At 42.6% G+C, this 23,053-nt stretch overlaps 1 long non-coding RNA gene across 2 annotated transcripts; it reads left to right on the top strand.

The window, feature by feature from the left end:
* The first annotated feature begins 1,574 nt into the window (after positions 1 to 1,574).
* LOC139060202 (uncharacterized) lies at positions 1,575 to 15,037 on the top strand. 2 transcript variants are annotated; one of them, XR_011514660.1, is made up of 5 exons: positions 1,575 to 2,269; positions 2,989 to 3,079; positions 8,971 to 9,155; positions 10,963 to 11,124; positions 14,935 to 15,037. It is a non-coding gene; the product is annotated as an uncharacterized lncRNA (long non-coding RNA). The 2 variants fall into 2 exon arrangements; XR_011514659.1 differs by having other exon boundaries at positions 1,576 to 2,269; positions 14,932 to 15,037.
* The last annotated feature ends 8,016 nt before the right edge of the window (positions 15,038 to 23,053 follow it).

The following is a 23,053-nucleotide window of genomic DNA, read 5'->3' as shown; positions in this document are numbered from 1 at the left end:
TTTTGAGATTCATGTGTAACATATCAATTTTGTACGTTTTAGATGTATTATTACATGCGGTTCCCATAATTGCAATATCATTTTTCATTGCTGAGTTACAAAGTTATAAACTTGATAGTTTCGTTTTCTGAAAATTTGCAATTATTGCCAATTTTCAATAAAAGATTTACAAAGTAAATTAGAAATTCAATACAAACAGACACTAAGTCACACTGTAAAAAATTTCCGTAATTTTACGGGGGATTTCTGTCATTATACGGAGAACTGCAGATAAAAATACGGAAAGTATGTCAAATTTCAAAAATACGGCAAAATCTGCCGTTAATATACGGAAAGTGCTCTCCGTATTCAGCTTTACGGACATTTTCACTGTAATCATATAACGGCTATACGCTGTTTTGGACGAAACAGAGAGAATCCCGTATTTTTGTTATGTGAACATCCGTATATTGTGAGAAAATTTAAGCTGTCTGAATGAGCGCTCGTACTCATAAAGTTTCAGCTAACAATACTTTATTGAACACGCAAACTGTACGCATTATGAAGTTGCGTACAAAATGTGAGAGCTAGCCTTCTACCAAAAGCTGCAATAACAGATCGTATAAATATATATACGCATCTTCTATTCCGGTCGCAATTTGCCGCGCATATGGGCTTTGTAACGCTGATCATATGCGCAAATATATGCGTGTTCTCGCAATGTTCTCAAATTAAGCGCTTTGTAGTTAATAACGCAGCATATATGTTTAAGTGAATGAAGAGCCGGGGACATACGTGCATGCGTAAACAAGCTTGCGGCACTCAGGTGCTGGTGCACTGGGAATGACATTGGTGCTCTATACGCCAAAAATTGTGCGCACTCTAAATCAGTACCGAAACGCAGGGAGTGGTATAATGACCGTAACTGCGTTTACATTTGGCAATAAATGGTCTCGAAGGGGACTGGCGGCCTATAGATCCAAGTACAACGGTCGGAGGAAATTTTCGAATGCGGCAAGCAATTAACCCAAGTGTCAAAGGGCACTGCTGAACTGCAATGTAGTTGGTTGAACTCATTCCCATGATATTTACAAAATATCTCGTCTCTGACAATAACTGCCCATTCATTTAGACAAATCGATTACGCATAATCTTCACTGTTCATGTGTTAATTCTTGCGGTAAGATGTAATCGCAAACATTTGGCGCTTCATCTTGAAACAAGACCGGTAAGCGTGCTCGTTCTTGTACGGTAGAATAAAGAACGCGAACATGCACCGACATGTGTGTAAACTACTGGAAGGTGACTGAAGATGAAGGACCTATTACCGTGCTAGTACTGTGTATACTGTCAAAAAGAAGAAAAAAATATTTCGGAAAGAAAGAATGCCCAGTGTCGAGATGTAACGATTCAAGCTTTATTTCTTTTTGACCTAGAATGCAATACCATTAGTTCCACGTGCTTTATGCATGGGTAATGTTATGACACAACTCATTATTTACCCGTTCATTACATGCACCAACCAGCCCAAATTATCCCTGTACTAGAGCTTATGGAAGCATCGCAGTGCACTGCTTTGCACTTCATTATAGCACAGGGGTTTGCTATCGCCAGTAGCGAATGCTTTGGTTGACCTCCCTGCCTTTCTGCCTTTTGAATTCTCTCTCCCTTTGTATAAAACGCACTAACTTGTGGGAGAGAAAGCGTTCTCCTCTTTTAGAATTCAATTAATTGTCAAGCAATTATATTGCAGTTCCAGTAACAAGAGCAGAAATGCGAAAACGAAACCGATTCTGTTCGGTTCTCCGCGCTCAGAGTGCGACACCAGGGGGCAGCGCGCGCTGCGCGTCCGTTAGGAGTGGCAGACGGAGATGCACATGTGTAGTCAGCCGGCATTTTTCGAGTCGTGTTGTAAATGTTGTTAATTCGCCGTAAATATCTCTTGATTTGTACTCAAGGGTGGAGCAAGAGCCCAAGGAAGAGAGATTGACGCATCGGGAGCGAAGAACAGAAACGATGGATGGTTACGCTGCTTGGGTCTCGGCACGTTCGAATTGGCAAAGTTCCGAATTTGTTGCTGTGTTGTGTACGCTTGTGCGCTCGTTATTTGCCGTCATCGCGCGGAGATATTTGCGCTGGATGTCTTTCACTTCGTGTACAAAACTCTGCTCGCTGCGGCATCGAAGAAGTTGTCCTGTGTTTGGGTGCACGTATGCGCTTGGACACGGCTAGCCTGCTTGCTCTCAACGGGTGTTCAACAGTCTACGCGCGCTCGTAACTTGCTCATGAGGTAAGCCCATTTTAATCTTATTTGGTTTGCATAACGTAGGGGTTAAAATGATGTGTGGTAAGCCGGTGTCGCGAACAGAAATATTGTTTCAAAAGACCACTATGCAACGTCTTAGGGCAAAAATGACGCATGAATGGGGAAGGGATCAACCTATCTTTTCAGATCGATTCCAGTCGTAGCGCGATTGGCTCGATCGCAATTTCCGTGAGGTACTTCTAACCTTTTGTTCACTCGCGTTAAAAGCGTAGAATAAAACTGCGTTCAGTTGAGCTCTTGTATTGACGCTTGTATTGGCTTGAGGGCTTACTGTATCCGATACAAGAACTTCTGTTAAAATACGGAAATAAACGTTCGAGGCAATAGCAGTCGCTCACTACCTGTGATCGTTACTTTCTTGCTTGGGTGCACGTTTTAATTGTGACCAGAAAAAAACGTCTTGCTGCACCGTTTGCGGTGCAGCAAGACGTATTCCTTCGAATGATGTCTGGGCAGTCAAGGCATTCGTGCCACTAAGCAAGCAGTAAACGGGGTATCAGTGCGAAAAAATTTGGACATACAAGAGATGCGAATGGTATCATCATAGACTCTTTTATTTGACGAATAATTCAGTTGTATTACTAAAGCGGAGAGTGGATATGCATGAAAGTCAGATTGTATTGATACTCAGCAAAAACAAGGTAACTTATCATTACTAATCAATCCTTTTCTTTTACTGAAAGGCAAGTTGCTGTTGTGCTGGAGCTGAGAAGAGGTCTGCTGCCTGCAATGGGTCCATCTCTCTCAAGTTATTGCAGTATTATAGCTCTCAAGGTGAGTGGATTTTTTTTTTCTCATAGCTATTTGCCACCTGAATCATGACCGTTTACTTAGCTGTGTAGGTGATCACTGTTAGTGCCATTGGAGCACTCCTTTATGATTGCAACGCATATGACAGAGTGCAGCTGTGGCAGTATGCAAAGGTGTTAATCTATAAGCCAAATTAGGTTCTTTGAGGTAATATGTTAATATATTGATGACATTGGATTGTGGTCTAGCAGGCAAAAATGCTAAACAAAAAGAAATTTTAATTTGCACTTGGTAAGATGTGCAAGCAATTCAGGCTGTTATACATGAAATGGGACATTTGTAGATGTCTTCTACAGTGCTGCAGTCCTGAATTGCTTCAGAGTTGAGTGATACCACTCTAATTTCTCTGTAGAGCATGCAATACAGTTTAGCATTGGGAGAGGCTGGCATCAACAGGCGTCTACTTACTGTGAAGTTCAAATGAGGTGTTACTCTTAGGGTGACTATGTATAATTTATGGTTTAATTCTAATCTTGTGTCAGGCAGACATAGTTTACCCACTTGGTTAAACAATAGAGATGTAATATCTATGTATACAAGTATTACCCATTCATTTATGCCATTTAGACAATGGCAGAAATGCGTGGGTAATACTTGTGTACATAGACAATACATCACTATTGTTTAACCAAGCGGTGCCCCTGCATGTTAAATTTTACAGGGCTATTATTAAGTAATGTCAGCTTTTGTTGTAACATTAAGGCACCTTTTATATTATTACAGATTACCACCATTGTGCATCATCATAGTGTCATATTTACACTAAATGTATTTGACTTTGCTATAAAACCTTGCACAGCGGTGCATCATGAAATTTTTTTTCATAGTTTCTGGCCTCAGAATGCACTTCACGTTATATTCTTGTTTGCAACAAGACTATAATGCAGGTTTCTCTCCTTATGTTTTGTGGCACTTCATACTGCGGCGAGCTAAACCACTGGGCAGCAATACTGGATACGCTACTGCGTGTGGAGCTGTCTTCAAACCAGGCACGTACCCAGGATTTTTTTTCGGGGGGGGCCCACCACCTCCATCATCATCATCATCATCCTGTTTTATGTCCACTGCAGGACGAAGGCCTCTCCCTGCGATCTCCATTTACCCCTGTCCTGCGCCAACCGATTCCAACTAGCGCCCGCGAATTTCGTAATTTCAGCGCTCCACTTAGTGTTTTGTCGTCCTCGATTGCGTTTTCCTTCTCTTGGTACCCATTCTGTAACCCTAACGGTCCAACGGTTATCTAACCGGCGCATTACATGACCAGCCCAGCTACATTTTTTCCTCTTGATGTCAATTAGAATATCGTCTATACCCGTTCGCTCTCTCATCCAAACCACTCTCTTTCTCTCTCTTAACGTTATGCCTAGCAATCTTCGTTCGATCGCTCTTTGCGCGGTCCTTAACTCATTCTCAAGTCTCTGCCCCATATGTCAGCACTGGCAAAATGCACTGATTGTACACCTTACTTTTCAATAATAATGGTAAGCTTCCAGTCAGGAGCTGGCAATGTCTGCCGTATGCGATCCAACCTATTTTTATTCTTCTGTGAATTTCCTTCTCATGATCAGGGTTCCCTGTGATTAATTGACCTAGGTAAACGTACTCCTTCACAGTCTCTAGTGGCCGACTGGCGATCCTGATCTCCTGTTACTTTGCCCGGCTATTTATCATTATCGTCATCTTCTGCATATTCATATTCAACCCCACTCTTACACTTTCTCTATTAAGGTCTCCAATCATTTGTTGTAACTCGTCTGCATTGTTGTTGAATAGAAAAATGTCATCGACAAACCGAAGGTTGCTGAGATATTTGCCGTCGATCTTTACTCCTAAGCCTTCCCAGTTTAATAGCTTGAATTCTTCTAAGCACGCAGTGAATAGCTTTGGAGAAATTGTGTCTCCCTGTCTGACCCATTTCCCAATAGGTATCTCCCTGCTTTTCTTGTGTAGAATTAAGGTAGCTGTAGAACCTCTGTACATATATTCTTACGCGAAGGACGAGCCAGTAAGACGAGAAACAATTTACAGATTATATTTACAACAACGGTTGCAGCGCTGACCGGTTAGATTCACAGCGCGAGCCCAGTTCGTTCTTCCTTCTCTTTTCTGGAGTGATGGCGCCCACGCACCTCGTTCAAACAAACAAATACCACACGCATGTAGCAATATTTTTCAAGCCTTTTGCGTAAGCGTTCTGTAGTCCTTGATTACGTGGTGCCTCTATAGACTGCTGGTATCTCTACTGAATCAAATGCATTTTCGTAATCTGTATAAGCCACATAGAGAGGCTTATTGTACTCTGCAGATTTCGCGATAACCTGATTGATGACATGGATGTGATCCATTGTAAGGTATCTCTTCCTGAAGCCAGCCTGTTCCCTTGGTTGACAAAATCCAGTGTTGCCCTTATTCTATTGGAGATTATTTTGGTAAATATCTTATATAATACTGGGAGCAAGCTAATGGGCCTATAATTTTCCAATTCTTTAACGTCTCCTTTTTTGTGGATTAGTATAATGTCTGCATTCTTCCAGTTTTCTGGGACCCTTGCAGTCGATATACACTTCGTATAAAGAGCCGCCAGTTTTCCAAGCATTATGTCTCCTCCATCTTTGATTAAATGGACTGTTTTTCCACCTTCTCCTCCCGTTCTTCATCGTTTCATTCCTTGCAGGGCCCTTCTGACCTCATCGCTAGTTATAGGAGAGTTTCTGTATCCTGTTCATTACTGTTTCTAAGTGAGGTATCGTGACTCCTCTGGGTACTGTATACAGGTCAGCTTAGAATTTTTCCGCTGCTTTTACTGTATCTTCGAGATTGCTTATGATATTATCCCTCTTATCTTTTAGTGCATACATCATGGTTTGTCCTATGCCAGGTTTCTTTTTACTGATTTCAGGCTGCGTTCATTTTTTTACGGCTTCTTCAGTCTTTCTGATGTTATAGTTTCGAATATCAGTTATTTTCGCCTTGTGGATCAGTTTTGACAGTTCCGCGAATTGCGTAACGCTGTGCGGCCGCCAGTCCCATACAACCGCGTAGAGCGCAGGACTCTGCGATTCTAGACGTACTGCGCTCACTGCGAAAGGTTAGAAAAATACCCACATAAGCACAGCAGAGAAGTGGCTACGTGAGGCGGTTCGGCCGATAACTGTAGAAGCGTCATTCAAAGCAAGTAATTATTCTCCACTTCCGGCGGCGTTTTCACTACTTCCTTTTTGAATAAAAAGATGTTGATCCATAAATATTCTCATAAACAACGGTTAGCATTTTTATTATTTGCTTTTTCTTGCAGTTTGGTTGTTGCGTTAGCTCTATCCCTTAGTAGGTCGCTTAATTTCTCAACTGCTTGCGATTTTTGTTTCCAGTTTCCAATTTTGCACGAAAAGTGCTATACAATTAGGGAAAAACAGACGAGGTAACGGGCGACAGTCATCTTGCTTATGGGTTTAAGGGTTATTGCAAGGTTTCATGATGGACGCTCTTTCACATCATTTTATTTCTTACCTTATCTAACTCATATCAAGTGTATATGGTTCCGGGCATCTGCCAGCGTCGCGGCGAGCCGTAACCAGTGGCGTAGCTAGGTCTTCTGGCACCCGGGGCCCTTAGCTCTTCTGTCACCCCTCCCCCCCCCCCCCCCCCGGGTGTAGTCGAGGAAGGCGAGGATATCGACAATTTTCGGATGTCTTCAGACGTATATGACCCCCCCCCCCCCCTACTGGCCCCGTGCACCCGGGGCCCACGGCCCCCCGGCCCTCCCTGTTGCTACGCCACTGGCCGTAACTCAAGGGAATAATGAAGCGAATGGAAAAGTTAAACGCAATTGGCGTTTTCTCCGGCCGCAACTCGTTCCATGAGAGTACAGACCAGCTGAGTAACAGCCGCATCCCTCTCCTGGTCCCAGGCACAGCCTAAACAAAGAAGGTTGAAGTAACAAAAGCAACAACTATGCGCGTGACGGTTGAATAGATGGTGACAACTGAACGCATCTCGAGTTAATCGCGCGGGTGCGGAATCTATGAGAAAACTGTCCTTCACATTACAAGAGATGCCGATAACTACCGCCATCTCAAAGGGGTGAAAAATGCAGCATAAGGCTGACCGATGAACAGCTGCCAAGTCTCAACATTAATCTGACGTTGCTTTAGGAATGTGTGAGGAGTGGTGGCGTGGGTGGCGAGGGGGGGGGGGGGGGGTATGCCACTTGATTTCGGGGGGGGGCCCGGGCCCCCCCGGGCCCCCCCCTGGGTACGTGCCTGCTTCAAACACACACAAGGAATACATCATTGCTTTTTTAGCACAAAACAACGGACACAAGAAAGACGACAGAACAAGGCGCTACTCTCAACTGACATCACTTTATTGCGTCCCTCCTTTGTAGACAGCAGAATCTAGAAGAACATGGGCTGTGCAGGAACCACCAACATCTGATCAAAAAAGCACACTCATGCGACAGAATCCAAAAAAAACTATATTGAGCACTTTACAAGGTTAAAGAAAGCACACTAATGCACTGTGGCCCCAATGACTGTATGAAGAAAACTTCCGATAATTCTCTGGCGGTGGTATCACGGCTCTTTTTTCAAAATCGTAGCATCATGAAACATTGCGAACCTAAACGATCCATACCAACAGGCACAGGTTCCCATTTGGCTCAACATTGTAAAATATAAAAGTGCAAAGCCATGTTTCGTGATACTACGATTTTGAAAAAGTGCTGTGATACCACCGCCTGAGAGTTATCGGAAGCTTTCTTCATACAGTCATTGGGGTCACAGTGCATTAGTGTGCTTTCTTTAACCTTGTGCAGTGCTCAATATGGTTTTTTGGATCCCGTCGCATGAGTACGCTCTTGTGCCGGTCGTCTTTCTTGTGTCCATTGTTTTGCGCTTAACAAAGTATTTATGGATTCACACCAACTAGCCCGCCAACACATTGTGTTGCGGGCACTTCTCAAGTACTGTCTGTCCAATAACCTTGGTGGCATGGAAGCGCCGTCCACTTCTATGCGTTGCTTTCTGTTTCATTGTGGCATCACATCACATTATAATCATAATGTGTATGTGCGTTTTCCAAGGGACCCATATTCCTATCCTTATGTTATATTTGCTGTCGCATTATTTATGTGCAAATGACCAGTGCTCCAAGCTCCATTTTATCGCAAAGTAAACTACTGGTACCTAAACAGTTCTGTATATCAGAAAACCAAAGCTGAACTGCCGAACAGTACCAAGCCTTAGTGCAGTGTCAAAGCAGTCAGATTTTATTGGTCATGCAGAGGTGCACAGGATAGCTCTTTATTACTTGCTGAACAATTAAGCTGTGTGAAAACTGAGTAATTATGTAGCTTCAACCACATGCTATTGGTCATTGCTCCTGCCCTCATCAAATGTAGAAGATTATCACGGCATTTCCTATTCTCTTTTTCCTTATTACAGTGGGATTACTGCATGCGTAAGTAGGAAACGGATCACATAGGCAATCAAAAGCCAACATTGTGTAAACTTGGAACATTGATTGTACAGTTTGATGACCCAGAATAAGTAGAAATACACCATAAATGATTGACAATTAACTTTTACTTGACACAGGGCTAAAGCATACAGTAAGCATAGTGTATGCTCATACGGTGTCACATCAATTTAAATTTTAGTGTAGCTTTACAGTGTACGCTTCTATTGTTGCATTCTGTCAGAGGAATGGTAATGTTTGGTGTGTATAGCAACTAGACTGTCTATATACAGTAGTAAAAATGTGTGAACTGTATTTTTTAATTATTTGATAGAATGTGTAGCACAATAAAGCCATACAATCAATGCACAGTGATGTGACTTTCTCTGCACATGTTGCAGGTTCAAAAAAGTATGGTGGAAGCTGTTGCCAAGGTTCCGACCAGAAAAGACAGCCAGTATAAAAGGGTCCACGCCACTGATTTCTACTACAGGGGATGAACAGCACATCGAGCGCCCTCGACTGAAGCCGGCCTTGTCCCGGAAGTTGGTGCTTCACAACTTTGCGGCAGCACTTTGTTGCACGGGTGTGTAGCATTTCTTCCCCTAACATGCCTGCCTGATGTGCCATAAACTACCCAAGCAGTGTTTCGAGGTGTCCAGAATTTTTCCATTGTAGTGTCTACAGTGTCGCTAACATAAGTGGCGTGCAATGGAAACACTGGAAAATCAGAAAAAACTTGATGTAAGAGAACACTATTGTATACGGGTTCAGATTGTCATAAAAGTGCTTACCAGACATGTAGAGACCTCCTAAAATGTGAAAAACCACAAAGTTTTTCGGCAGCAATATTATCTGATCGCACGCACTAGTTAGTCCACCATATGCCCTGCTTCCAGGACAAGCGACTGCATGACATCGCATTTCCACTAGCTTCACCTGCATCCGGTGCGGTGTGCTGCATCCAGCGAAACATGTTAGAAATCAGTGGTGCACAGTGTTTTCTGTCCCCTTTCTCGACGCCTACTGAACACATGTTAAACTGTTTCCAAAGCAGACAAACAGAGGGAAAGGGTTCTGAACACATTGCATTTTAAAGTGGCTGGTACTGGGTAACGCAAGTACTGTGGCATAGTAGATTTGCACCAGGCAACCTGGGTGCCAAAAAGGCTGCTGTTTACTTGCAAATGGTCAACATATTGTGAGCATGTTGAAGTTATTTTTTTATTCTCATCGCTTATTTAGCTAACGGAGACAGCTTTCACAACTGAAGAAGCCTTGGAAGCATGAAACACTTCACAAAACCAGCTTCAATATATCGTGTCTGCATCACAATTTCATGGCTGCATGAGTGAACCCTCTGGTTAACATGTAAGAGAGTTCATGATGTTTGCCATGCATTATCCACTTTATTTACAGGTCAACCCTATCTTGAGATTTAAGCTGATGTTGCGTTTACAGAAATTATGGCCGAGAGCCAGCTTTTGAGAATACAGATTGAGCTTGACAGATTAAACACCAGAACAAGTCGTTGAGGATTTCAGATCAAGAATCTTCAAAGGCCAGTTCATTTAGTGGTATTAATATTCTGCTCGAAGTTGTTGATTGTTACGTTCATATGGTGCCCAAGCATTGCGGTAACAACTTCACTTGGAGTACATAGCAAGGGTGTATTCGATGTAAGCTGCTGGCTTTTTTTCTGTGTTTTAAAACACTGGTTTCTTGTTCAGTTTAAATTTTCAAATTTTGCATTGTTTATTAGGTGTTGTGTCTTGTTTCCTTTTCCTGCAGCTTCTTAGTTAAACATCTGAATAGTGAACACAACTTGACCTTTTGCTTGATTGCCTAGATTACATGCCCTCGATGCAAAACAATTTCACTTCAAAACTGCTTGTACCATACTGAAAGAATAACTTGAAGCAGCCATAGCCACCAATAACACGCAAGAGATGATTATGAAAATTTTAATATTGTTTTTTGATCTACAGGGTGTCTTAACTATCATGCACCAAGATTTAGAAATATGTAAATGCGATGTAACTAGACAAAATGAAGGTAATGTTTGCCATCGCTTGGAGATACTCTGATTATATTGTGCATTCTGCCTAATTACATAATTCTTAATTAGTTATTAAATATCTCAAATAATTAAATGAAATGTGTCAATGAAAAGTTGTAGAGCAATATGAAAGCCTCCTGATACATTTTTTGTTACTGTTACTCATTGTGTGCTACATAAAAGTGTTTTTCCAAGGAATAAGCCTGCGAATACACATAAAGTGTCTTGAGTGGCCAGTCATGTGTCAGTTTTGTGGTGCAAAGCCACGAATACAACTTAAATGGGTTCTTTTAAGAAAAAGACTTAGCTCAGCAAATTATCTTTCTTTGTGCAGCCTGTGGAGACAAGGTTTCTTAGACATGGCCGTGGCCCTCAAGGAAGATGCCGAGGCCACAGGCAGTTCCTCCAGTGACCGTGAAAAGGTCCCCTGGGGCACAAGTCTGGTTTGGCACCCCCACCTTTCTCCTGCAGCTTTTCTGTCTACTTAGCTAACCAGGTGGGTCAATGATGGCAAAGGGAAAAAAGAATCAACAGCATCAAACGCAGAACTTGCTCAAGCTCAATGCATTTTTGGTGTGAAGTTTTTCCCTCATCATTTATCAAAAAACGGGTAATAAGTATATGATATGGTCTTCATACGGACACCTCTTTCCCACAGAGAATTAGCAGTAAAAAAAGCAGCTTATGAAGGCTTGAATATTAGCTAGGATGATGTGGCATAGATAGGATAATGATTATGAATGTTTCTAATGAAGGTCGTGGTAGTAGAGTGAATAATCAGAGTTTATATATAGATTGAAAGACATTTCGTTCCAATGCCAGAATTTTAAATCATCCCAAATAATTCTTGCATTTTATAGTCTTCATTTTATAGTTCTTGATGCTTGCTTCTTGCTGACATCATTCTTATGCTGCATAATTCACCTGTTATAAATTCCCTATTTCTCCCATTCAAGCAACTTTACATTCATCATAAGAAACCTCGTAGATGAGTTCCAGAAACTTGCTGATGAGATTAGGGGGCGGCGTGTACCCCAGGCTGAGATATGCATTCAAGAGCCTCATATCTTGCAAATGTTAGAAATACTCCTGCTAAGCAAGTTCTTGGTGTCATACAAGGTTATTTGCGAATACGAATTTGCCTGAATTTAGAAAACAGTCAATATAAAACATGTCAAGCGATATCGCTGACGATACACACACATTCCAACTGAACTAAATACAAATAAATATAGCACCAAATGCAGAATCATTGGCATGATGCCATTCTTTCAGTGGAATAAAATCTGTCCTGCATTGTAAATCTAGAATCCTTCATAATCCAGACTACTAAATACTTATGAGGGGTGTAACGTGAAATATGCATGTATTTATTCCTCGTTTCTTTACTTTAGGACCCGATAATGCTTAAAAAGCAGTGAAAGAACTGAGATCACAGCACCTAATACTTTATATTGCTCCAGAAATCCGTTTCTCTGCCGATCGCAGCATTCGACACTAACAAGAAGGCACATAACACTTAGGGTGGTGCTATTCACTTTGATTGTTTGGGAACACCCGTAATGTACATGTTATGGCCCTACGTGTCATTACGTTTGAACAACAAAAAGGTAGGGGGTTTGCATTTTGCAAAACTGCATGGAGGTTTTCACTGTGTGCAATTAAAATTAGGAACCTTCCCAGCTCATACTAAATGCATTCTCCAAAGCTTTAGGTTATACAGGTGCACTACTTTACACAGAACACACTCTTTTCCCTCGTCACGGCTCACACTCTTAGGCAGAGTTACACCCTTTGAAGTGCCCCTTCTTCCACACAACGATAATTGTCATCTGCCTTTATGCATTTCCTTTCTTTAACGCTGCGAGCCCTGTGCTTTCCAGTAACGAACGGCATGCGCGTTATCAGCATGATAGCATTCCCGACAACAAAGTAGCGGGCGTGGCGTCTTCAAGAAAGGAAACGCATCAAGGCAAATAACGATTATTGTTGTGTGGCAGAAGGGGCACTCCAAAGGGTGTAACTTTGCCTAAGAGTGCAGGTGGTGATTCAGATTCTTCAAAGGTGTTTCATTGTATGGGATGGCACATCGCGCTTCACTTATTTGCAGAATATTGCATTCCAATTGTGTCATATGAGATAAATCCATTAGAGAGCTTTAGCTTGCCCTAAATTTATTACAGCTGTGTACTGTTAAACTGGCCGCAACTTGCAGTGCTTGTGGAAAAACAATTGTAACTGCCATATTATATGTAACTGCTAGTGCACAGGCATCGGCAGCAGCAATGGTTAGGGTACACTTGTTTCTTCTATTCTGGGGTATGCATCCTCCACCAGAAAGTAGTTTTTTTTCGTCTTCCTCTTCTACCATATTGGAATGTGAAATGGGGTGTAATTTGTAGGATATACTCGTGCATAAACTTCATGAGCATTTATTCTTGTCTGTGCCACAGATCATTGTTGCTACCACTGTAAAAGAAGGGTGCCTGTTTACAGCACCCATAGGGAACAATCTGTGAATCTTTAACAAACAGTAAGGATAATGAATAATCGAATAATTTTTAGTAATTTTCAACAAATTTAGCACTCTTTGCTTTCCACTATGGTGTTTTTCAAACTCTAATGTTGGCACAAGGTTTGAGTGCAGGATGTCATTTTGTGTGAAAGAGTACACTTGTGTGCATAACACCTCATCGTCAACATTCTGCTCCACAGAATGTCATTAGCTTTCGTATGCATTGGTCACTATCTCACAAACCGGTTGCTCCTTTGTTAGTTGGAATGTAGCATTTATGTAAAGCACATTTGATGTTCTAACAAAAAGCATTGTTCCCTCTTATCCCCTAATTCTCCTCACTTGATGCCTAGTGTTGTAATAGCATGGTTGACACCATGAGAGTCAGTGGGGTGAATAATTGTGTCTGGTGGAGTAGGGGGTGTACGTTAACTTAAGCAACTTTTCCAGACGACTTGAATCAGTATTGTGGAATGCTGGTTTTTTTTTTGCAATCACTGTTACCAAGTTTCACTTTGTTTGTGGCAACAAGTATAATGTAGTTCGCTAGCACTCCTGCCAACACATATAATGTGCAGGCATCTGTGTTGAAAAAAAGACCAGCTAATGGTTTGCCAGGAGCTAAGGTCCATTTAGACCATTAAATTTTGAACTTACACCGGTGGAAATAACTGGTGAATGAAAGCACACCCAGGAGAACTGAAGCAAGACTGCGAGTCGGCCTAGTTGGAACAAATTCATCTTGAAACTTATTGTGCGCAACAAACAGGGACGAAGAATAGAAGAAACACAAGGACGAGCGCTTAACATTGTGTTTCTTCTATTCTACGTCCCTGTTTGTTGCGCACAATAAGTTTCAAGATGAGCAGGAGAACTGACCATAATATTTTCTTTCATTATAACACCGCTGAAGCTTTGAACTGCATTTGAACTGGCTTGTTTAAAAAATGACCCATTTCCTTGTTCAAGTAAGACAAAGGTTCCACAGGAAGACAGAAACTTGAAGCCGTCAACAGCAGCATGAATATAAACAGCACTCGACGTTTTGCAATCTTGCACCTGGTTATATTATCCATCCCATTTTTTTCCACAGGCTGTTCTTTACTGTTTTATGGTCATATCCAGTTTAATTTTAATGTCCCTATTTTTTAATATTTGGTTAATATATATTTTCTTCATCGGCTTTCAACCAAATATATATTCATAATGCGCCTTCATTTACCACTTGCAGTGATCCTAACCAGATGCATCTTGATACAAAATTTATTTTCCTTAATTCTTCGTTTTCCTTTTCCAAAAGTGCAAACTGTTTATCTTGATACCTATTTTGTCTTCTGGGAAGATTAGGTCTACTGGATTAATGACTGCTTACATGGGTACATCGTTTTCTGTTTTGGTCACCCCTACTCTTGGCAAGTACTGACAGCATCGCTCATACCCGCTCCATCACAATTACCACTGCTAAGCACACCCTTCCTTCCTTTATTTTAACACTTTGACTTTTCTTGACCTATTATACGCACCAGTTACTTCTCCCCCAATGAGGCTAGGGGCCAGTGAGATATGCAAAATCCAAAACAACACAGCCAAGGAAAACATTTGCTACCCTAATGACAAGCACCTATGTCGAAATGTTGGCTACAGCAACATCCCTTGTTCCAACAATGTTGATCTACTTACATGTTTTTCTAACACAGAAGTTACTGCTTTGTCGTGTTCTGTGATTAAACTTTTTTGCCGCTTTCTTTAGGATGGATATTCACGAATACTATTTGTTTCTCCTAACAGCAGCAAGTTTATCCTTGCAAGCGTTTGGAGTCAAGAACAACTTTCACCAGGAAGAAGTGCAAGACGAGTGATTGAAGAAAATAAAGTTGCTTCTGTGATCTAAGAACTTGAGAACTGAAATGTTGCACCTTTTTGTATATATGCTATGCAGTGCATTCATATCACAAAGTGCAAAGTGTTTTATCTCTGCAGCCATGTCAGTGTGTTGGCAAGACAATTTTCTCAATGGTGACCTGCTGCTTTGACTATGAGCTGCCTTCATGACATTTGCATTAAAGGAGATGTACTATCGTGGACAAAAGTACCCTGGAAGTGCGAGCGTTGACCAAATTGCATTTCTGCTCAAGACCGCTGAAAATAGTGGGTCACGTATGCACATTCCCAACGCAGATGGTGGCACGGCTGATCCCAGCAAATAGCGCACCAATGAAATTCGGTCGACTCTCGCACGTCCTGGGCAATTTTGTCCCCGATGGCACATTCTTCGAATGGATATGCTCTGCAAGATGAAATACGGGAAGCACCTGTACTTTAACGGATATAGTACAGATTTAGCATACGGAGTCTTTCGTTTTCTGAATACGGCAAGCACCTGTTTTTTAACGGTTATAGTACAGATTCAGCATATGGTGTGTTCCGTTTTCTGAATATGAGAAGCACCGTACTTTAACGGTTATAGTACAGATTCAGAATACAGAGTCTTCCGTTTTCTAGATACAGAAGCACTCGTATCTTGTATTACGGTCTCTTTTTTTACAGTTGTCCGTTCTACGGAAATGACCGTTCTTAATTTACGGAAGAGTGTTCGGTCACAAATTACCAGCAAATTTTCTGTAAAGTAAGGCAAATTTTTTTTACAGTGCAGGCTTAAGTTTTTCTTTTATATGCAACAAACCTCGCCAAATTTGCTACGGTGGTTGCCGAGAAAAACGAATTCTGCTTTTACATGTATTTAGACAGGAACACCCGGGCTAAAGCTTCCTCTTAAGCTAAGCGACTGGCTCCCACGGACGCCCTCTGGACGTCTTTCGTGTCGTCAGAAACGCCTCGCTTCTTCTCTGTGCCCTAGCGGACAACACCGCACATAGCTCTGTCGCCGCGACATCCATTTGCTGAACATTTCCTTAAAGCCGTGCGGTAAGCAGGGTAAAGTCGCTAAGCCGGCACAATCAGGCTTTGACGTACCGTTCTTGCAACGCTATTGTGTCGTAACGTATTTAGTGCAGCGAATAATAAGAAATAACAAAATAGAAAGCTGGAACACATTACTCGAGCTACACGCACTACAAAGGAGCGAACGCTGCGTTACGTTGTCGCTTAAGCAACGGCAAACCTTCCTCTTCCGATGCGGGCTACGACGGACACGTCGACGGCTCCGAAGTTTTCGCGTCGTGGAAATACAGAAGAACGTCGTGCTCGTCCTGGCTTTCGCTTACTCGCCGCATCGTTTGCATAATTGTTCGAGTGCCCTGGAGGTGATTACCTCGACAAAGACTCGACTTGCTAGAAAGCACGTTCCCGCAATAATTTTCTTCTCATCTCGTCTCGCGATGGTCGCAGCAGAGGTGCCCTGTACTAAGGCAGCGAATTACGAAGTCAGTCTCGCTAAAATTCTTCAGCATTCTGAAAGCTAGTGCATTTATGACGGCTTTCTTGACAATATAGTACTGTACAAACGAGTAAACGGGAAGCTTGTCCTTCTTTCAGGCGGGGCCCCACAAACCGCATTGAAGAAAGATGTCTTAGCACGGAACTGCCAGATGACGAACAGGAATAATTTAGAGGTAATTTGCTGAAGGTCCCGCACGCTCTGTGTCGGCACATTTGGAGGCTCCTTTCGTTCCTGCTTTCCATGTGAGCATTCTAGATTCTACTGTGTTGCACTGTTTTAGTGAAAATGAGGATAGGCTGGAAGAACGGCCCAACGGCGCACGACCCAGATCTTCGCGTGCCAGCCGTGGTTGTCCCCAATTTACTCACCAGGCTATGCCGTTCCACAGAGGACGTGCCTTGGGATCTGCTCTTACACTCATATTTATTCATAGGGAGCGAAGAAGAGTGTTAATTCGTGAACGCGTTAGTTGCCCTACCCACTTTAATTTTGTTTCTGCTTAAGCAAAGTCCAGTGTAGAGAGTTAAGGCTGTGGATGAAATATGCAAATTTTCAATTAGTTGCTACGAGCTCAATTATTTCTTTCGTGAAACTTCGACTGCTGAATCCGGCTACAGCAAATTTTCGAACAAAGAGGCAATTAGTTTATCGTTGTATCCTTGTCGCGCAGGCGTAAGAAAGAGAGAGAGGGAGAGAAATGGATATTGAAGAAATTTGCCCTGGCCCCCAACATACCATATAGCGCGCGGGCTTGTCAATGCACGATGCTGCTAATGTGTAGCTTAATGAACACAGAAACGCCGTAACAGGTAACCCAATGTGGCGATAAGCTGCACACAGCCGACAATCTTGATCTGTTCCTTTGTTGCTACCGTCATATTGATCAAATATCCCGATAAAGAGAAGAGGGAAATGATTGAGCCGCATGATACTGACAATGACTTGTAAGTCTTGTGTACGCAAGCAAAGTATCGCCCTTTCAAAGGAATATTGTTTCACATGTATCGTAGCATTGAAGCTGTAGTGGCTGTTTTGTTTTGCAGTGAAGCTGCTGACCTCTAGGTGGTCGGGATTTTTCATGTCCATGTGCGCGGTAATCACAAAAAACGAGGGCCGATCCTGACGACAGTACAAAGAAGAGTAAAGTGCACAGTATGCTGCTTCTCTAAGAAGCATCACATGACGTCGTGAGGTGACATCATTACTTGACAAAAACGCCATCACGTTCCGTCACGTTAGAAGCGATGACGTCACCAGATTACGTAATTATGCGATATTGTCACGTAAAGATGCCGTGATTCCAGTATATTCGAATTACAATTCGAAGCGACCATGTCTTCAGTTTGAATGTAAATCATACTTTACGAATGTTCTGACGCTATTCACATCGAGCAATTCGAGTAGTTTAATTATGAAATTGCGCTTGGCGGAGGGCCTAGGAGAATGAGGACGTATGCTGCACTTCCGCACACGAGTGTGCGCGCATGACGTACGTGTGCACACAATGTATCCACCTTTGATGCGTGAACGCTCTGCCCATTGCATCTGTCGCACCGCGTGTGCTGCGACCATAATCGACATTAGGGCAGTGTCCGAAAACCGCACCTCCACCTTGCGGTCGCAGCCACTCAGACAGACCCCAAACGGCATCTGGAAAAGGGCTCTGCCTTTGATTTTCCGCGTAAGAGGTATATATTTTCTCGTATATTAAAATTACAGTCCCAAGCTATCACATCTGCAGCTTGTGCGTAAATCGTACTTTATGAATTCTCCGACGCAATTTACTTTGAAAAATTGAATCAGTTAAATAAGAAACTTGCGCTTGGCGGAGAGCCTAGAGGAACGAGCAGGTGTGCCGCACTTCCACACACTTGCGTGCGCGCCTAACTTACGTCGCTTGTGGTGGTGGTGCTTGTCTAGGTTCGCCTAATGTCAGTCGTGCTTGTCTAACGTTGGCAACAGCTTCGCTGTACATTCACTTTCATAGGGTGGAATGGAGGCGAGTTTCTTCTTGTTTTTGTTGATGTTTTGCATGCTTGTTTAGTGCCACCAAGCTCTTATACAGACTCCATCTTGAATAAAAATTGAATTGACAGTCAGCGCTCTCTTGTGTTTGCCTTCTTCACGAGCCATATTCTCGCATTGTTTTGAAAATGAGGCAATATTTACTCACCCAACTTTCAATACTATTGCTTGATGCTGCTGTAGGAGGAGGAGGAGGAAATAAAGGGAGAAGGCAGGGATGTTAACCAGAAATGCGTCTGGTCGGCTACTCTACTCTGGGGGATGGGAGAGAAGGAATTGCAAGACACGATAGAGGGAGGGGAGGGGAAGGAAAACTGCGGTGAGCTCGCGCTCGCACACGGAGGGCCTGAGTGAGTGCACATAAGCCAGTCACCGACAAGAAAGACAAAAGTTCTTTCACAGCTTTGTGGGCCGACGAGCGATGTGGACGGTCTTCAAGCAACACGTGCACAAATAATGGCTGATCGTGGTACGGCTGTAGATGCTGCAGATGCTATTGCTACTGATAGCTAATAGGTACGAAGTGCCATATGCTTACATGATAGCACTTTGAAGTGGTAGAATGACCAACATGCGTATCAAAACTGTATCACGTCTTAAAAGCGGCACTGGTACGTTATCTGTAAGCAGAAGTTAGCGCTCTGAGGAGGAGTTGGTTACGATCAGTGGACAGCAGGCTGACTCTCAAACTTTTATGTATGCTTTTCCGAAGAGGTTCATTAAAAGAAATTACACTTTTCTTTTTTTCAGCAACTTTCTAGAGTCGTTTTCCTGCATAGACGACAAGTGCACGTCAATGAGTAGAAGACGTAACACGATGGAGTACGCACTCCAATACAATACCTTTGTTTGCTGTCTTCTTCTCAACTTGTCTTTGTCGCTGTAATTTTCTCACGCTATCCATTTGCCGTTTATAAAAACTGATCAAATGAAGGAAAGCAGCTTTTCCTCTTCGAGATGGTAATTAGTGCTTTTAGCGAAAGCTTTCCATTCTTACTGCTTCAGAATTTTCGCTGATAGGGCCCTGATTGCACAAGAAATGCGAATCAGTGCATGCTCGGCATTGAACCGCTATAATGTCGACAACGTCGTTTTGCAAATTCAAAGGGCTCATTGAATTCAAACAGGATACTGATAGGAAAAGTTCTTTTTCTGGCATTCGGGCTGGCATTCTTTCTTTTTTCGACTTTTCTTTCGCCTGCGAACTGCATACTATGATCGCAAAAAAAAATGCATACATGCTTGGCATTAACATGCATTTGGCATGCTAATTTGGCATAATAAGTTGGCATTTCAGTATGCGTTAATGCATGCTTGGCATTAATGGCTAGAGGTTGTAATCAAGAGAGCACGCTACTTCGATGGTGTTAGAGGCTGAATATTTTAACTTATGTAGTCTACTAAATTATTAAATACAGCAAGGCCTATTTGTTGCCGAGCATGATTACTCGTTCAGTCCATTTAATTGGGCGCCGAGCTCAAACAGAAAATTTCTCGGAATGCCATTGACGGGAAAGAAAACACACACACACACACACACACACACACACACACACACACACACACACACACACACACACACACACACACACACACACACACACACACACACACACACACACACACACACACACACACGCACGCACGCACGCACGCACGCACGCACACACACACACACACACACACGCACGCACGCACGCACAAACAGGCCGAGAGAGAGAGAGACAGATCTCAATCAAAAGCTTGAGATGTTTCATTAGCTTTCTTCCTGGCTCGCTGCCCAAAGTGTTGTGCGAGAAATATGTTATATAGAATAATCACACAAGCGGTACAGACACAGATAGTCAAGAATTTACAAACTAACGCTATAATCCAAGGGTATAACTAAACCAACACTAGAAGGCTCTAGAAGTATAACTAAAGGACACTAGAAGCGTTCTCGTTGGGGGCAAGGTGGATGATACGCGAGCGTATGAATTGCACCTACGCATCAGGTTCAACAAGGCGCGAGCCGATCATGAGGTTGCAGATATTATTAAAGAAAGCACTTACCGATGGCAAATACATATCATTAACGAAAAAAAAAACTTTGGCGAATACGGAACAGGGTAGGATAAATAGAAAAAGGCCCTCAGACAATTTTCGCTGAAAGAACTGGTTTTTGCTTTGTAAGACCAAACAAGCATGCTTGGTGATACTGGGCAGGCATAAAAAAAAGTTTTGTATTTTATTCGATATGCACGTCAATTAAAAGTTTGTCCGCTAACTGAGAACCCGCGACGCTATATGAATGCGCTAACACAATAGCGGACATTTATATGTATTGGTTCACAGTGAGACAGATATAAGAACAATAAGAAGTCAATACTAAAGCCGAAATGCGAGGCCATGTTACCCTCCTTTTGTATGTGCCTTTGGCTGAGAAATTTCTCATTATGCTAACGCCTCTGGAAAGATTCGGTGTGGCTGGTTATAACGACAGGAAATTACAAGGGACTTGAGTTTCCTAATCGAATGTGTCACCACTGGGCCTAAAGCGGTTCATATCCTGCCAGAGAGCAAAAACATGGAGCGCGTTAAGTGACACATTATTTACACTGCAACACAATTGCTTATATAAAATAATAGATATTTCAGAAACAAATTAGTAACAAAGAAAAACCTATGGTGTCCTTTTTGTACGTCGCACCGATAAAAGCGTCATTTAAGAGCGAGTTAGCAACTTCTTTTTCAAACAAAGGGCAGCTTCCAATACGCAGTGTGTCGTGCCCTATCTTTTCCACATATCCCTATAAGTAATGAAAGTTCTTGTTTCTACTTGGGTTTATTATGACAGATCGCCTGAGACAATATCAGTAAATATCAGCGAAGCAATAGGACGGCACCTTATCTTTTCATGAACTTGTAAACAGATTTTGTAATATCGCCTGGCCAATGTCGTTGTGAACAACATGCCGTAACTACTTTTTAGTAGGCATCTGTTATCTTCACTGTAGACGTGTGTCTTCGGGTTTTATATTAGTGCGCTTCGTTAGCAAAATGAGTCCTATTCGATGGGTGCAAGGTGCGGTGACAAAAGAAAAAATGCCCAAGAGCGTTCGCATGATAGAGAGAGGTACAGCTAAAGTGTTTTATTAACAATAAATAAAAGGAAATCACTGTCGCGTTTCCGGTGAGGTGCTAGATAAATCGATTGTTTTACTCCTCAAAAGGTACAACAGCAAGCCATTGTAGATTGCCATCCAGGGCACAGAGGCCCTTCTTGAAAGGATGCACTTGCTTAATGTAACAAATGAGCAAGGCAGCCGAGTTAGGCAGATATTGCACAGTGTGGATAAGCCAGAACACGTCCATATAGTTGTGGCTGACTCACCCGTGTTGTAAGTTCCGCAGATTGGGCCGAGCCAATGACGAAGGGCCAATTAAAAAAGAAATCTGTATAAAACGTCGAGTAATGGGATGCATTGCTAACCATGGTATACTTGCGTTTCATTTTACAGATTACTGTTTTCAGGCACGAGTTACGGTTTGCTATATACGTCTCCCCCTCCCCCCAACTCTCTCTCTCTCTCTCTCTCAATTCTACACTATTCCAATTCGACAGCTTCAAGCTTCACGTTAGCATATATACTTAAAATGCCGACATTCGTGTCTTAAAGACTACGAACTGCGAGCCCTGTTACCAGGCGACGATCTTTATGTATGATAGTGCTTCGTTGCAAATGTACGCGCGGCATTTTGCTGCAGAGACTCTATAAAAAATAAATGAAAGGAAAAATTTTTTTATTGAGCTTGAGTGGGGGAGTCGGCATTCTCCCTTTTCGCTGCTTATGTCAATGTGGAAAATGTAAACGTGGACAGGCAAAAAGATGGCTCAATGCACTTTCATGTGACGACTACATCTATGGACGGATGCAATTCTGCCTTCGGCTTCTCTTCAAGTGGCTTCGTTTGCTACGGCTCGTTAGTTGTACGGTCCCGCCATAGCGGGAGTGCTCGTCACAAGCAAAAATCAAAGAAAAAAAATTGCCTGCGTCTCGTACGAGGCCTACGCATAGCCACCGCAAGCAGCCAGAGGACTCAGCACTGCTTCGGTACGGCTGTTTCAAACTTGCAGGGCAAATTGTTCCTTACTATATCTTTTTCTTGAGGAGGAAATATATACATAAAGGCTTCTTCCTATTCTCCCCGTCTTCTTTCCCAGTAACCTTTATAAATATAACAAGAACATGGCAAGGAGACGCCAAGCGCCTTGCGCACCTGACGTACCTGACGGCGCATGCTCCCGCGCGTGCTATTGGCTGGCTAAAGCCACGTGCCGATTTGAAGACACCGTATACAGAAGGTTGCTTGGATGGCGTAAGAATGAAACTCGCCAGCATATTTTAGAGTGCTAGATTTACTCTTTCCTGAAACATGTAAACGATGATATCTGTAGGCTTCCTGAAACACTCGTAGCATGTAGATAAGAAAGAAAATAAAGAA

Source organism: Dermacentor albipictus, chromosome 5 (assembly GCF_038994185.2).
Source record: "Dermacentor albipictus isolate Rhodes 1998 colony chromosome 5, USDA_Dalb.pri_finalv2, whole genome shotgun sequence".
Classification (NCBI taxonomy): Eukaryota; Metazoa; Arthropoda; class Arachnida; order Ixodida; family Ixodidae; genus Dermacentor; species Dermacentor albipictus.
Note: the sequence above shows the minus strand (reverse complement) of the source record. Positions and strands in the feature narration are given on the sequence as shown.